Here is a 17,874-nt window from a genome sequence, read left to right as displayed (position 1 = left end):
GAAAGTTTTGTTTTGCAACGTTTAAGCATGTGCCCACAAAAACTATTGTGAGAAACAAACTTAAGGCTATGAACTTGCTATAGCCACAAACTCTCGCAGTGTAAATAGTTACACCAGTGGCACCACCACCAGGGCCAGCCTGTTTAGGGGCTTGGCTCGTCTGCAACCAGGTGGGCCCGTCCGTAGAAAAGGGCCTTGGCTCACCTGCGACCAGAGAGCACGCCTGTTTATGGGGCCTTGGCTCACCACCACAAAGAGGGTACCTGGTCAGCACCAACTGTGGAGGCCGCCTCTGCATCCTGCCAGAAGAGGCTGAAGGCGCGGATCCACCAGGCCAGGTATACCCTGAAACCACCAGCCCATGAAAGCCGCCTATACATCCTGCCAGAAGTGGCTGAAGCCGCGGCCAACGTGAGAGGGTTTTGGGTGGGTTAACGGACTTGTGGGTGGAGGGTGGTGATGTCTGATACCTGGTGCTTTTAAATGTTTTTACATGTTTTAATGTTTTATGCATTTTAAAATGTTGTCTTGCAGCCCGAGGACGTGCTGGTGATAACTAAGGGGGAATGTGGCGCCCCTGACCTGGTCAGGCACCACTGAGTACTGCACCCATGCTGGGGACAGTACAATACAGGTAATCCAGAAGGCTGACAGGGGTGTGGAACACAGGCGCATAGTGATCAGGCCTCACACATGTACCTAAGAGAGGACCCCTGGGGAACCCAGGAGGGGGCAGAGCCTACGCCTTCACTGGAATAGTGGAGGGGGTGAGAGCTTCCATCTCCTCTCAAGGGGTGTGGTAAGAGAGTCTGGTTGCTAGGTGGCGTAGGCAGACACAAGTGGGGAAGGAAAAGAGAGATAGGAGGAGTTAGTTAGAGCTTGGAGCTCGGACTGAGGAGATGTCAGCAGAAAGAGTAGAGATGGAAGAACCCACCAGTGAGTCAGTTAGAGCAGAACTCCATAGGGCTCAGTGAGGAGCAGACCTGTGGGGCTGTTGCTGTCTAACAGCGCCCGCGCAGTGGCTACAGACGGGGGAGAACGGTCAACTAGAAGTGCTGCCTGAAAGCCAGCTTCAGCTAGAGAGTGCACGGAGTGGGAAGTACGGAGACTTCTAGAGAGCACCAGGCCCAACCGGGCGGCAGATCCCGAAGCGGGGATAGATTCAACTTTCTTCTGCTAAACCTGCCGGTGTGGGGCTCTTAAAGCCCACACCACAACACTACAAAAGCCGCAGCCACGTAACCGCAAGTTAGGGCCCATAGGTCATAGGAGGCAAGAGGCTGGAGTGGCCTGGTCCGGGGAACAAGCACACGGCAAACAACAAGGGGAGAGAGGCTGCAGCATCTTCCCTGGGTGACCCCCATAGGGACTCAAAGTCGGGGTCACCCCAAACCACCAAGGGGCTAAGGAAGGCGAGTCAGTAGTCACCCTCATAAAGTCAGCCTGAAGGATACCTGGTTCCTACCTGGTTCATCTCAGCTACGCCCGGGTTACTCACCCTGCCACCTGAAGTGAGTAAAAACCCTGAACGACATCCTGCCTGTGTGGTCATTCTGCGACTTGTGGTACTACAAACCTACACCGGGCCCTGGGGCTTGCCTCACTCTCAGGAGGCTATTCCAACTAACTGCACACACCATCAGCCCCAGGCGACCCTCAACCTGCAGTGGCGGTCCCTACTGGCCGCAATACTGAGAGTGGCGTCACGATCAAAACCGAAGATTTCCTACCAGTGACGGAGATCCAGCAACGTGGAGTCCCTGAAGGTAACGCACCGACACCGACACACCACCTGTGGGGCTTTACAATATCAGATGGAAGTATTCATCTGGGGTGCTGGGCTCTAGGTTTTTTGGTCTGTATAGAGTAGCAGCTGTTATTAACCCTTTGGTCTTTTGACTGGAGCTACCCCCAGTGCAATGTGTCCATAACGTTTTCCACAGTTCATCACTCAGGGGATATGTCGTGTCCCAGGAACCTATTTATTACCGCTGCCTCCAGTCTGCCTTCATGGTAACCTGAAAGGGCAGGTGACAATGAAATTGAACGTAAATAAGTTGAGGCATTCTTTCCATATGTCTTATCCAAACAAGTGCAATGTTGAGTGCCCTGAGCCCCCTTGTAGAATTAGGGGTACTGACACAAGGGTTTCCTGTCCTTGGGAGATGTGTGACACGTTTAGGATCTAAGTCTAAGTAAGCTGCAGCCGGTTTGTGACCACTCCCTTTCCCTTTAAATAGTCACATGTTCAACCGGCTGATTCTGGTTATAGAATCTAATCATTCTGAACTGACTACAGTGGAAGAAGCAATCTTTTTAAGTTGCTGAAGTTGAGTCTCCTGCAGTTCTGGGGTTGGGCTGCAATAGTTGGAGGATATCCTTTTTGTCTATATCGCCCTGTCTGTCTTCATTCCCCTGTGTCTTACTACTATGTTGGTATAGTCTAGTGCACTCACTTGCCTTGGCACTATTCACGGTGAGTGGAGGTACAGTTAGGGACTAGGCACATGACAGGGATAAGGGGAAGGACTCGTAAAGGTATGTTAGGGTAGTTCAGAGTTCAGACACAGATTAGTGTCAGGAGGTGACCCGTTCCCCACCCCTAATCATTAGAGCCTTTTTGTCCCATTCCAAATCCATTGTAACCTCTCTGTTGTGCCATGCACTGGGTGTTGCCTTGCCCAAGAGAGACAAGTATGTTTTTCAACAATAAGGCTGTAAAGGTCTTGACACAGCTCACTAGTTTTATCCACCATGAGATGTTTCTTGTGTGGCACTTTGGTAATGAGACACCTTTTTATAGGCCATAAGTTGAACCAGCTGATATTATTGTTCACCAATTGGTAGGGTTGCTTTCTAATTACTGATAGATTTCAGCTGGTGCCATAACTTTTCATGGCTTTTTACACCTCTCTTTTTGCATTTTCCCCTATGTAATTTTTTTAATTACTAATCATAACTTCATTTATGTACATCTGTGGTTGATTTCTTTGCTTGTGTGATTTGGATGGGTAGTTACTAGGGATGAGCGAATGTATTCGCCACTATTCGGTACCTGACAAATAATGGGGTATTCGAGGTATTCGCTATCCGACGGCTAATATGGTATTCGGTTCGATACTTTCATTTTCATTTCTGCCTACCTGGCGCAATTTTCCAGCCAATGAACACATCTGATGTTGCTTGCCCTCACAGTAACGCCGCATCCATCTTTGTTGTGGTGTTACTGTGATTGGCTTGACCACACATCGTCATAGGGGCTATATAAGGCTCCTGCCATTTTGTGCACGAATTCATTCCTGAGCTGGCAGTGTATATAGACTGTACTGTGTGCTGGAGAGCATTTATACAGCGAGCTAATAATAGTCCTTGTAAGGGCTGAACACAGTGTCCACTAGCTGCTAGCAGCTGTGTAAATCATAGAACCAGGTATAGGGACAGTGCAGTGCATTCTATGAGATAGCGTTCCTGCTGCAAAATCCAAAATAGTCCTTTTAAGGGATGAAGATAGTGTGCATTAGGTGCTAGCAGGTGAAGAAATCACAGAAATAGCTATAGGATCAGTAGTAGTGCATTGCTTTTTCGGTGAGATCCGTTCCTGTTTTAAACTGCCTAAAAAAAAATCCTCTTATTAGTGCTGCATATGGTCTGTTACTGCAGTGTATGATATAGGGAGAGCTTATTGACAGGCAGGGAGAGATTTAAAGGGAAGGTATCATAAAAAAAAAAAATAATAATAACTGAAAAAAATGTAAAGTAATAATGTTTAAATGTTTTGTTTAAATATTATACTTTTTTTTTAATTGTGCAAAATATAAAAAAAAAAATTAAAAAGTTTGATATTTTCCACTGTTAAACACTAGGGGGAGCAGCTTCTGAAATCCTACTGAATTTCCACTGTATAAAAAACTCAGATTACAGCCTGCCGTAAAGTGGGAGGAGTCTGCTCTCCTGTGTGTGATGTCGCCTCCACCCTCCTAATCTGAGTGTTTACAACAGATAACAGAGAATGACATGTAGGGACACAGTGCACAGCCATTTTCATGGTGACCAGAAATGCCTAAAGTGTCACCAAGGACAGCAGGAGTATCACACAGGATAGGATTAGATACACGGCTCTGCAGACAGTATCACACAGGATAGGATTAGATACACGGCTCAGCAGACAGCATCACCCAGGACAGGATTAGATACACGGCTCAGCAGACAGTATCACAGAGGATAGGATTAGATACACAGCTCAGCTGACAGTATCACACAGGAGAGGATTAGATACACAGCTCAGCAGACAGTATCACACAGGAGAGGATTAGATACACAGCTCAGCAGACAGAATCACAAAGGATAGGATTAGATACACAGCCCTGCAGATAGTATCACACAGGATAGGATTAGATACACAACCCTGCAGACAGTATCACCGGTACACACACAGGTACTCACATGCAGTGGCGAGCGCGTGCACACACACACACACACACACAATCACCCCTGATGGGGACCTTGTGCCACACACATACAATCACCCCTGATGGGGACCTTGTGCCACACACATACAATCACCCCTGATGGGGACCTTGTGCCACACACACACACACACCTTTCACATCATTCCTCCCTGTGACGTCCGGTGGGCGCTCCAGGCAGCTGTGCTGCATGCCATCTTCCCCTGCGTCCGGCCGACATTTCACACATCCGATCGCATACACTCACACATCCGATCGCATACACTCACACATCCGATCGCATACACTCACACATCCGATCGCATACACTCACACACACTCACGATATCGCACATACCTGTACAATCGCGCACGCGCACACACACACACAGCAGCGGCGGGCAGAGCTGGGGGAGCTGCGGCAGCGGGCAGAGCAGGGACTTGGGAGAACGGAGGGAGGGGGGTGTCATTGGAGACGGTAATGGCGGCGGCAGTAGCTGGGGCAGAGCAGGGGCTGGGGAGAATGGAAGGATGGGATGTCATCGGAGACAGTAAGGAGGGGAGGGGAGGGGAGGCGGCCCGTACTCACACATCCCGGCGGTTGACAGGGGTAAAGTGGAGCAAACAGCACACGCTGTGAGCTCCACAATAATGGCGCTGAACTCCTCCCTCTTGTGTTCTGGACAGCCCAGGGGGCGCGTCCTAGTCACAGCAGACGCCCACTGTAACGTATGGCAAGGGGTCGGAGCCCGACTATCAGAGTCTATGCACAGGGGCTGCCATAAAGGAAGGAGTTACTGTCGTTACACACAAGGCAAATCCATCATGGCAGCCCCCAGTGCCTCCAGTAAAATAAGAATTACATAAAAACTAAATAAGCTGCGATTTTCATTTTGTATTAGAAATACTTGATTTCATAATCACTATTTTTAATACAAAAATAAAAAACCGCGATACCTTCCCTTTAAAGCTGTCCTGAAACTGCTACTAATAATCAAAAATCCCAGCACTGCTACATCCCTTGTGTGTGTTCTACTAGGAATAGGTATTACAACTTATTAAAAAAGGTCCCAAAATTGACAAAACAACAGGTTCAGGTGTAGAGTAGTACCTGTCAGCCACCATCTCAATTCATACCAGCACAGTTGCGTTGCGTCCTTGTGTTGGCTTCATAGCGTACATAAACTCTATAGTACCCTACTGCTTAATAAAATAGTGTAAAGGCTACTTTACACACTGCGATATCGGTCCCGATATCGCTAGTGTGGGTACCTGCCCCCATCTGTTGCGCGACACGGGCATATCGCTGCCCGTGACGCACAACATCGCCCACAGCCGTCACACATACTTACCTGCCCGGCGACGTCGCTGTGACGGGCGAACCACCTCCTTTCTAAGGGGGCGGTCCGTGCGGCGTCACAGCAATGTCACTGAACCGCCGCCCAATAGCAGCGGAGGGGCGGAGATGAGCGGGACGTAACATCCCGCCCACCTCCTTCCTTCCGCATAGTGGCCGGGAGGCAGGTAAGGAGAGCTTCCTCGCTCCTGCGGCGTCACACGCAGCGATGTGTGCTGCCGCAGGAGAGACGAACTACCTCGTTACTGCTGTAGTAACGAGGTTTGAGAATGGACCCCCGTGTCGCCGATTAGCGATTTTGCACGTTTTTGCAACGATGCAAAATCGCTAATCGATGTCACACGCAACGGCATCGCTAATGCGGCCGGATGTGCGTCACGAATTCCGTGACCCCAACGACTCCGCATTAGCGATGTCGTAGCGTGTAAAGCCCGCTTAAGTTTAAGAAAAAAAAATTGCTGTCACAGCCTGTAGTTCTGCCTGAAGCCAAATACCATAATATATAGCATCCTGATGGTGGCTTCATATCTTACAGAACCTACATAGTGTCCTGCTCTTACTAAAACACAGTGTCAGCGTTACCAAATTTTAATTAATACTCGGTGTCAGTGGCTCTACTTTTGCCTGAAGGCCAATACCTTACTAGCAGCAACCTAGCATACTGGTGGAGTCTTCATATCTTACAGAACCTACATAGTGTCCTGCTCTTATTAAAACACATTGTCAGTGTTCCAATGTTTTAATAAATACTTGGTGTCACTGCCTCTACTTCTGCCTGAAGCAAAATACTGTTATAGCACCAAGCTAGCATCCTGGTGGTGGTGTCTTCAGATTCTACAGAACCTACATAGGGCCCTGCTCTTACTAAAACACAGTCTGTTTCTTTTAGGGCTGAAAGACATTCACAACATATTTGTCGACTCCTCCAAGTGGTAGTTTGTCCAATAAAGGTACCTTGCGGTTTTTAGACTTACAGAAACAGCTATCGTGGGAAACTATAAGCACAAATTTAACAACCCGGCATCAGTGTCGTTCCACTGCCTGTACAAAAGGTCACGTTACTGTATTCACCTTCAAATAATCAAACAAAAAAAAATGGGAAAAAGAGGCAGTAAGGGCCGTGGACGAGGTGGTAGTGACAGTGGTGGTCGCCCAAGCAGTTTGACCGATCCAAAGAAAAAGGTTCCTGCTTTATCTTACTCTGCCTTCCTATCCCAATTTTGTTATCCATGTGGGAAAGCACTCTTGCGCCCTGAACAGTGCAAACAGGTAACAAGTTGGCTAGCAGAAAATACCTCCAGTTACTTGTCAAGTAGCAAATCCCAAGGGTCCACACAGACAGACTTGAGTAGCCCAGAGGCTGGCCCATAGAATCCTCAGCCTGGTTCTCCTTCCTCACAATATCAGTATTCTAAGGAAACATATGACCCCAAAGCAGGTTACTCTGAGGAACTGTTTATGGGACCCCTTGACCTTTCTTGCCTCTCACCGCGCAACACCACCAACGCAGGTGAGCCCGTGGTGTGAAGTGATGCAAGGATCTTTGAGCACCCAAGGCCTGAAAAAGCCATGTTGTTGGCCATAACATGCTGGGCAATCAGGTGGAAGTGTTGGAGGATGATGAGACACAGTTGCCCTCAGGTCTGCCTAAAACCTCCATTACCGAAGATGTTGACCTTCAGGAATTTGAAGACGACCTGGTCGATAATGAAGTGACTGATCCAACATGGATGGGTGGCATGGATTGTGAGAGCAGCAGTGCATTGGAGCATGTGCCCATAGTCCACAAAAAGGCTGTAAGAGATAGAGTTTCGACCACTGCCAGAGGTCAATCAACTGTGCACATGACACCACCACCTGTGGCATCTCAGAGTCCAACGGTCCGTGCACCACCTGTGCCATCTCAGAGTCCAAGGGTCCGTGCTGCAATTGTGTGGGAGTTTATTTCCAAGAGTCCTTCGGACCAAACGGTTGCCATTTGTCAAATCTGTCAGACCAAGCTTAGCAGAGGCAGAAATACTTCCAGCTTGGGCACCTCCACCATGAGAAACCATATGTTAACCAAGCACACCACTAGGTGGTTGAAAGCTCTAGGTGAAAAACACGATTTCCAGACTCAAAACTCTGCCTGGTTACCAAACTGGTGTGCAAGAAAGTGGCGCTGATGCCTCCTTCGCCCAACCTGATGTTAGCCAAAAATCAATCATCAATGACCACATCCGCTTCGGTGTCCCAGCGTTCCGTTCAGTTGTCCATACCATACTTTGAAAAGAAGCGAAAATATCCCGTTACGCACCCAAGGGCAGAAACCATAACTGCACACATTGTACAATTGATAGCCCTTGAGATGTTGCCGTATCGGATTGTGAAAACAGAGGCATTCCGCGACCTTTTGGTGGTGTTAGAACATTGGTACTCTGTACCTAGCCGCCTCTATTTTTCATGTTGTGTCGTCCCCGAGCTCCACAATCACGTGTCCGTAAACATCAAACGGACTCTCACCAATGCCATAACAGGGAAGGTCCACTTAACCACAGACTCGTGGACAAGCGGAAGTGGACAGGGATGCTACATCTCACTGATGGCACACTGGGTGAACCTGGTGGCGGCTGGTACAGAGTCTGGGCCGGCAACATCCCATATAATTCTCACACCCAGAATAGCGGGCCCAACTTCAATCACAGTTTTAGCAGCCTCCTACACAGCAACAACTCCCTCCTCCTACTCTTCATCTGGCTCCTGTGTATCCTCCTCAACATCCGCCGGTGTCCAACCGTCAACATCATTCCGCAGCTGGGATCTCTGCAGCACTGCATCGGCTAAGCGGCAACATGCTCTACTGAAGCTCATCTGTATCGGTGACAAATCGCACATGGCACCTGAGCTTTTGAAAGTGATAATTGAGCAGACAGATGACTGGCTTGCACTGTTGGACCTCTGTCCAGGGATGGTAGTATGTGATAATGGTCATAATCTGGTGGCAGCTTTAAAGATTGGAAAGCTTGTACATGTTCTTTGTATGGCCCACGTTGTAAATTTAGTAGTTCAGCACTTTCTGAAAAAATACCCTGGGATACCAGACCTACTTACCATGGTACGACGTATTAGCGCCCGTTTCCGCAAGCAGTCTCCCTCTTTTGCTAGGAGCCACAATAACCACATGTTGCTACCCATTAGACAGCATCCTACGCATATATAGAACCACTAGTAACCCCTAAAGGAAATTAGGGGCACTCAGATGCCATAACATCAATAAAACCAATTCTATTAAATATTTAATCATAAAACAAATAATGACAATATTCGCTCAGCAAAAAGTAGGGCAATGAAAAATTATTCCTGCCTCTCTGCAGAGGAGCCCTTTCTGGATGTTCATGTTTGAAATAGGGCTCTCTTGCTATGCATGAGGTTTTTTCCTTTACAGTATATTTCATACAGCTCAGGTTGGATTGAAATACAGACTCTGCTAGATTAGAGGGCTGACCTTTTGAACCATTTCGTGATGAGGGGTCCATTACCTGTGGTTAATTATAGCTAAAGAGTTATTTGATGTGGGGAGGCAATACTTTGGGTGTTCCTAATTGGAACATGTTACTGTATTATTGGTAAAATAACTTATAGCCTTTCCCCTGCAACCTAGGTGGGTCAAAATATTATCACTCCTGTATGGAAAAAATTGATCCCTCTTTGGCTTATATTGGGGTGATGGGCTCATCACCAATGATAAATTATAGCCTGTTATATGGGTTATATATTTTTCTGGTTAAATGCCATTTTTCTGGTAACAAACTTGCCTAACCTGTACCGGTAGCACTGGTGTGCCTGCACCAACCCCTCCCTCTCTTGTTAGCCTGGCAGTGCTGCAGCAGTGCTTACACTTGCCTTGTCTCAGACTAATATGTGACCCCCCGAAGAGATGAAATTCAGCCTATCATATGTTTCACTACTTGTCGAAGCAAATAAGGATTGTACTACGGAAATATTCAAGAGGGCTGTATAATAGGAGCAACACAGGTGGGGGACTATAGTGCCAAAACTGGTCCATTTTCCACAAACTATCAACTTCCAATCAGATACCGGTTGGGGGAACTATGACAAGGAGGGAACAGTTAAGTAAGATAGTGAGGGACTATGTAGGTGACCATATCAGCGTGCTTTCAGAGTCTACTGTCCCTTTAACTATTGGGCTTTCAAGCTCAACTCTTGGCCAGACCTCACATTATACGCTTTGGAAGTGCTAGCTTGCCCTGCTGCGAGTGTGTTGTCTGAGCGTGTTTTCAGCTCAGTGGGGTCAATAATAACAGATACTCGCACACGACTATCCACGGAAAGTGCAATCAGTTTGACAATGAGCAAAATGAACCATTGATGGATTGCCCCAGAGTATCTCAGGCCGCCTTTTAACAAGACCCAATAATAAGTGTAGCCCCAAAATTTGTAATCTGTTCAAAAAAGTTCCATTGTTTCTCATTCAAGACTATTTTGTCCTCTATCATCTAATGAGACCACATGACTAATCTAACTTGTTATGCTGCTGCGATGTAATTGTTTGGCCCAATCACCCAATATTTTTCAAGCCTTTGTACATTATGCACTGGCACAACCCCTGTGGAGGCTACACTGTCTATAACAATAGGTTAGACAGTCTCTATTTGTGTTCTTTATTGATGTTGTGCTCCACAGTGTGTTACACATGGCCCCTGGCGGAATCAGATTTTTTTTAGCTCCTTGGCATGTTATGCCCTGTTGCTTATCCCACCAATTTTAACAAAAAAGCTGTTGGGAGCTGTTGGGAGTACCTTCTGATGCTTTGCTACATGGTGTCTGAATCATCACACCCTAGGGCAGTCATGGCGAACCTTTTACAGGCCGAGTGCCCAAACTGTAGCCCTAAACCCATTTTTTTTTCCGAAGTGCCAACCAATCCTATTATGTAAATAGTTGATTTTAACCTTACCTTTGCCGTCTTCTCCTCTCTTCAGCAGCAGGCATCACGCTCATTCGTGCTTACCACACATTGAAGCTGAGCCCCTGCCCTTTCTAGACACAGCAGTTGGATTGATCTTTCTGGAAAAAATTGCAGCATATTAGACAGAGATTTTAGCCTGGAATGCAATCAGATGTCACCCTGTAATCCACATCTACATTTCAAAGTCTGAACATCTTGAAATCCCATAAAGATGTACGAGTTGCTCCCCTCCCCTTTCATTGTGTAGTTCTGTCCCCCTTCCTGGCTACTTCCTGGTAAACATGTCCCCCATCCTGATATATATTTCCTACATTCTGGTATATTTGTCCACATCATGGCCCATCCTGGTAAATGTACCCCATTCCTGGTAAATGTACCCCATCCTGGTAAATGTACCCCATCATTGTAAATGTATCCCATCCTGGCATGTTCCCCCATGCTGTTAAATGACCCCATCCTGGTAAATGTACCTCATCCAGGCATGTTCCCTTATCCTGGTAAATGTCCCCTTTCCTGGTAAATGTACCCCATCCTGATAAATGTCACCCTTCCTGCTAAATGTTCCCTATCCCGGCATTTTTCCTCATCCTGGCATGTTCATGTACCCCCATCCTGGCATGTTTCCCCCCATCCTTTCATGTTTCCCCCCCATTCTGGTAAAGGTATCCCCCCCATCCTGATAAATGTATCCCCCATACTGGTAAATATACCCCTTCCTGGCATGTTTCCCTTCCTGCTAAATGTACTCCATCGTGGCATGTTTTCCCCCATCCTTGCATGTTTCCCCCATCCTTGCAGTCATGTTTACACTTGAACCACAAATAAATATAGAACCGAGGTATGGTATCAGCATAAGACCACAGAAAAAACAATACCTCTAAAAATATTTAAGTTTTATTTAGAAATTTATAAAAAATGACAAACAGTGTCTCTCTAAAAATACATAAAGGACAACACAGTGCCAGTGAGATGTTGGGAGGAGATAGTTTCAGCGTGAAAAGGATAGCGATAGATAGATATTCACAGAGTCGTCAGATTACTGATCTCATAGCCTTTATTGACCCTTCCTGACGACGGAGGGTGTCCTAAGTTACTGGGCACTCCCCGTTCCGGGTGGCTGTCCCTCCCTGTCCCTATCTCTAGCCAAGGGGTGTCCACCACCAACCCAGGTGATTAGTGCAAAACCATAAATATACACATAAACACAAATGCGTTAAATTTGGTTCCTGACTCAAATAGATACTTCAGTCAGATGAATTTAAATTTTGTTAGGTGGAGCTGTAGGGGACCCGCTGCAGTAGCTGTCACCCCACGCTCTCCCGACGCGTTTCTCCCCCACCTAACGCAATGCTGGGGGATCATCAGGGGTAAAAAAAGTCATACCTGTTGATGCACAAAAAAGAGAGGACAAGTAATGTCTTAATATAACTTCATCAAAGTAGATTGAAAAATCATTATATTCTCTTGGGTATATAACTTACATAACGGTAATAGTTATAGAGCGGGATATGAACGGTCCAACCCGAAAGCCTTTTGATAATATACCAGAAAAACTTGGTTTTAATCACATGATATGCTGGCAGATATTCTCATTCAGAAGAACTTGTCTCTAAATAAAGCCGACAAGAAAATATTCTGAGGAACTGAGTTGATAGGCTTGGAAGGGGGGAAGGGGAATGGAAGGGGGGGGGGGGGGGGGGAGGAAGGAAAGAGGTAACAAAGTGGATAAGATGAAAAATACCTCGTTATAACTCCAAAAATGGATGAATAGCCAATGGGATGCTAGGAGTTTAGTAAATCAAAAAAACTCCTAAGGTATCACATGAGTCTTCCTATCCTTGTGTTTAAAAGGCTTATGGATCACATCCTAACCATGTCTAGGTCACATTAGGGCAGCAGGGACATCTGCATAGACAGAGACAGTAAAATACCAATTAAACAAGGTAGATTCAGGAAACCTACAGTGTCCCATAGATAAAAGTAGATACCTATACATGCAAAGAGTCCAATTTCTTTAGTTGATGGTGTTACACCAATATCTACACTGTTAGTGTGTCCAGTCCTAAAATGAAAAAAGGATAATAGTCATGGACCTAGAAGTACGTTGAATTCCCTTAGGGAGCCACATCAGTGTGGTATATCGTCCTGTATCCACCAAACCAGGACAAATGGTGCAAGCATAAATTTACTAGATGACACCTGACTAGTCCTGAAAAATAAATACCTGTAATTTCTTGGTCACTGAGGTAGGGGGTGCTGTATCAATACGCAGCATCGGAATCTATATAATCCTAAAAGGAATAATAATAATGATCTAATATCCCGCATAGAAATATGTGAATATAAACAGGACAGGACATACATCTATGGAAAAAAGTGTATACCTGCAAAGAAAAGCTCCTTTACACAGTGTTCCAGTATAGTGACCAAGTGTTATAATGAACACTTCTTTCACCTAAAGACATGAAAACAAACGATCACTACAGGTGATCCCATAACGATTCTGCAAGAGGAAACAACAGGACATTTACAGCACCATTACTAGTCCTTTGAAATGTCCTGTGGGAGAAAACACTCCAAAAAGGTGTAAAGACATACCGATACTTGGTCCGAAGAAAGGCTCAACCTGCAAGGACAAAGTGTCCCGAGCGCCGAAGCACATCTAACCGCAGGGAGCCAGCGCTGTGTCCTGTCCTGTGCCCAGATGATTATGTGCCTAATCCCACGGACGGAGGTGTTTTAAACCTCCCGCGACCGGAAGTAAACAGTGTTGCTCCCGCCCCACAGGCTGAGAATCCGTGATTGACAGATCTCTTAAGCCAATCCTACGATCTCGTATGAATCCATCACATGTCCAGACTCAGAATAGAGGAGGATTGCGAGGGGCGTGCCATGCTGCTTAAAGTGACATGTCGCTTAATGCAGAGCTGAGCTACAGCTTAGCAGAATGAAATACTGTAGATGAAGAGGCCGTATTAGGTAACTGGAAGTAACCTGCCGTTATGTATAACATGGGCAAAATAGGAGAAGTATAAATCTAGGAAGGTTACTTGTTTATAAACCAAGGAGGCCGTATGAACGGGGGTGCCTGATATATTTTTCGGTTATTACTCGACCATAGCTCTAGGCATTATAGACCAGTGCAGAGCTAAGCTGCACAAGGCAGCACTACATAATAAGGGGACAGTGTAAGATATACTGAAGTGATATGTCATTATATATGTAAGATACCTAGACAATAAAAGTTATAAATAAAGTTACTGTTATTGACCTCAGCTAAATTAGGGGGGGGGGGGGGGGGGGTGCCCAGCAACTGAGCATGACATTTTGCTCATTCAGGGCTAGGCATGAGAGCTAGAAGCAATATCCATAATCAGACAGAAAAATATATAGCTGCAAAAGTGTGAGGTTATGTTCTGCCTTAAAGATAGCTCACACGTAATATGCCTAAATTTGAGTATATCAGCAAATGTTCCAGATCTCTGAACAGGCACTGTACAGGAGAGGGTGCACACCAGGCACCAGTTGTCGGAAAGGCATAAAAGGGGCGGACCAAGTATCGGTATGTCTTTACACCTTTTTGGAGTGTTTTCTCCCACAGGACATTTCAAAGGACTAGTAATGGTGCTGTAAATGTCCTGTTGTTTCCTCTTGCAGAATCGTTATGGGATCACCTGTAGTGATCGTTTGTTTTCATGTCTTTAGGTGAAAGAAGTGTTCATTATAACACTTGGTCACTATACTGGAACACTGTGTAAAGGAGCTTTTCTTTGCAGGTATACACTTTTTTCCATAGATGTATGTCCTGTCCTGTTTATATTCACATATTTCTATGCGGGATATTAGATCATTATTATTATTCCTTTTAGGATTATATAGATTCCGATGCTGCGTATTGATACAGCACCCCCTACCTCAGTGACCAAGAAATTACAGGTATTTATTTTTCAGGACTAGTCAGGTGTCATCTAGTAAATTTATGCTTGCACCATTTGTCCTGGTTTGGTGGATACAGGACGATATACCACACTGATGTGGCTCCCTAAGGGAATTCAACGTACTTCTAGGTCCATGACTATTATCCTTTTTTCATTTTAGGACTGGACACACTAACAGTGTAGATATTGGTGTAACACCATCAACTAAAGAAATTGGACTCTTTGCATGTATAGGTATCTACTTTTATCTATGGGACACTGTAGGTTTCCTGAATCTACCTTGTTTAATTGGTATTTTACTGTCTCTGTCTATGCAGATGTCCCTGCTGCCCTAATGTGACCTAGACATGGTTAGGATGTGATCCATAAGCCTTTTAAACACAAGGATAGGAAGACTCATGTGATACCTTAGGAGTTTTTTTGATTTACTAAACTCCTAGCATCCCATTGGCTATTCATCCATTTTTGGAGTTATAACGAGGTATTTTTCATCTTATCCACTTTGTTACCTCTTTCCTTCCTCCCCCCCTCCCCCCCTCCCCCTCCTTCCCCTCCCCCCCCCCACCCCCCCCCCCCCCATTCCATTCCCCTTCCCCCCTTCCAAGCCTATCAACTCAGTTCCTCAGAATATTTTCTTGTCGGCTTTATTTAGAGACAAGTTCTTCTGAATGAGAATATCTGCCAGCATATCATGTGATTAAAACCAAGTTTTTCTGGTATATTATCAAAAGGCTTTCGGGTTGGACCGTTCATATCCCGCTCTATAACTATTACCGTTATGTAAGTTATATACCCAAGAGAATATAATGATTTTTCAATCTACTTTGATGAAGTTATATTAAGACATTACTTGTCCTCTCTTTTTTGTGCATCAACAGGTATGACTTTTTTTACCCCTGATGATCCCCCAGCATTGCGTTAGGTGGGGGAGAAACGCGTCGGGAGAGCGTGGGGTGACAGCTACTGCAGCGGGTCCCCTACAGCTCCACCTAACAAAATTTAAATTCATCTGACTGAAGTATCTATTTGAGTCAGGAACCAAATTTAACGCATTTGTGTTTATGTGTATATTTATGGTTTTGCACTAATCACCTGGGTTGGTGGTGGACACCCCTTGGCTAGAGATAGGGACAGGGAGGGACAGCCACCCGGAACGGGGAGTGCCCAGTAACTTAGGACACCCTCCGTCGTCAGGAAGGGTCAATAAAGGCTATGAGATCAGTAATCTGACGACTCTGTGAATATCTATCTATCGCTATCCTTTTCACGCTGAAACTATCTCCTCCCAACATCTCACTGGCACTGTGTTGTCCTTTATGTATTTTTAGAGAGACACTGTTTGTCATTTTTTATAAATTTCTAAATAAAACTTAAATATTTTTAGAGTCATGTTTACACCCATGCTTACAGTCATGTTTACCCCCATCCTTGCAGTCATATTTACCCCCTTCCTTGCAGCAATGTTTCCCCCATCTTTGCATGTTTCTCTCCCTCTTTGCACGTTTCCCCATCTTTGCAGCCATGTTTGCCCCGTGTTCTCCATGTTTTCCCCGTGCTCTGTATATGCCCGTGCTCTGTATATGCCCTGTTCTCTGTATATGCCCCGTGCTCTGTTTGCCCCATGCTCTGTTTGCCCCGTGCTCTGTAAATGCCCCGTGCTCTGTATATGCCCCGTGCTCTGTAAATGCCCCATGCTCTGTATATGTCCCGTGCTCTGTTTGCCCCGTGCTCTGTATATGCCCCGTGCTCTGTATATGCCCTGTGCTCTGTTTGCCCTGTGCTCTGTATATGCCCAGTGCTCTGTTTGCCCCGTGCTCTGTATATGCCCCATGCTCTGTATATGCCCCGTGCTCTGTTTGCCCGTGCTCTGTATATGCCCCGTGCTCTGTATATGCCCCGTGCTCTGTATATTATGCCCCATGCTCTGTTTGTATATGCCCCGTGCTCTGTATATGCCCCATGCTCTGTATATGCCCCGTGCTCTGTTTGTATATGCCCCGTGCTCCCATGTTTGCCCCATGCAGGCTCTGTCCCCCACACCTTGGCACAGCCGCACAGAGCTTAAAAATAAAAAAACTCACCTTCTAGCCCCCATTCCTCCGCTGCTGCGTCCTCAGTCACTTCAGTTCCAGCGCGGCCACAAGACGCCGGAGCCGCCTACTGACGCTCCTCCGTCTCGTAGGCAACAGGCCTGCAGCCCAGGAGAGGAGGCGTGTCAGAGCAAGGAGAAATGTCTCCTCTGCTAAACACCACTTTGAACTGCTGGCGCAATCACACCGGCAGTTCAAAGTGGCGCAGTGTGGCGAGAGCGCGCGTGCCAGCACAAAGGGCTCTGCATGCCCTGTCTGGCACGCGTGCCATAGGTTCGCCATCACTGCGCTAGGGGAACTGAATGTATTAAACTCCTTGGCATGTTATGCCCTGTTGCTTATCCTACCAATTTTTTTTAAAAAAAAAGCTTTTGGGAATACCTTATGATGCTTTGCTACATGGTGTCTGAACCATTATTCCCTGGGGGAACTGAATTTATTGAATAGAGGGCCACTTTAGGCGGTGGTGTTGGTGGAGGAGGAGGAGGAGGGCAAGGCCAACAGCCAAATGACCACATTGGTAATAGCACATTAAAGTGTTATGGAGTATGTATTCCAACTTTCACACTAATAATATAGGGGACACAGAAAACTACAAATAACTGCCATCCCTCCCCAATATATGTTACAGGGCCCACCTGAGAGCCCTAAGAAGTCTGAGATTTGAGGACAGCCAGTGGCCCTTCCTACATTTGAGTAGAGGGCCACTGGAGCCGGTGGTGCTGGAGGAGTAGGAGGAGGGCAAGGTTAACATCCCAAAAGGCACATTGTAGCTGACCTTTTAAAGTGCTGTCAAATATGTCCCAAAAAAGGAGGTGTGAGACAGACACCAATACAGTGGAATGCAAAAGTTTGAGCACCCCTGGTCAAGTTTACTGATATTCTGAACAATTAAGCAAGTTGAAGATGAAATTATCTGTAAAAGCCATAAAGTTAAGGATAACACATATCCTTTGCATTTTAGACAAAAAAATATATATATTTTTTACATTTTTAAATTCACAACAAAAAATAAAGTTGGCCAATGCAAAATATTGGGTACCCTGCATAGTTAGTACCCTGCAGCACCCCCTTT

At 46.0% G+C, this 17,874-nt stretch overlaps 2 long non-coding RNA genes across 2 annotated transcripts; one reads left to right on the top strand and one right to left on the bottom strand.

Moving 5' to 3' along the window:
* Nucleotides 1-11,737: 11,737 nt before the first annotated feature.
* Nucleotides 11,738-13,227, bottom strand: LOC142289061 (uncharacterized). Its single transcript, XR_012749606.1, has 6 exons — nucleotides 13,156-13,227; nucleotides 12,996-13,062; nucleotides 12,760-12,833; nucleotides 12,513-12,676; nucleotides 12,253-12,380; nucleotides 11,738-12,154 (listed from the first exon to the last, which is right to left on the bottom strand). It is a non-coding gene; the product is annotated as an uncharacterized LOC142289061 (long non-coding RNA).
* A 1,248-nt stretch (nucleotides 13,228-14,475) lies between these two features.
* On the top strand, nucleotides 14,476-16,004 carry LOC142289054 (uncharacterized). The gene is made up of 6 exons (XR_012749603.1): nucleotides 14,476-14,547; nucleotides 14,641-14,707; nucleotides 14,870-14,943; nucleotides 15,027-15,190; nucleotides 15,362-15,489; nucleotides 15,588-16,004. It is a non-coding gene; the product is annotated as an uncharacterized LOC142289054 (long non-coding RNA).
* The last annotated feature ends 1,870 nt before the right edge of the window (nucleotides 16,005-17,874 follow it).

The sequence above is a fragment of the Anomaloglossus baeobatrachus genome, chromosome 2 (genome assembly GCF_048569485.1).
Source record: "Anomaloglossus baeobatrachus isolate aAnoBae1 chromosome 2, aAnoBae1.hap1, whole genome shotgun sequence".
Lineage (NCBI taxonomy): Eukaryota > Metazoa > Chordata > Amphibia > Anura > Aromobatidae > Anomaloglossus > Anomaloglossus baeobatrachus.
The sequence above is the reverse complement of the archived record's forward strand: the minus strand, read 5'-3'. Positions and strand labels throughout refer to the sequence as shown.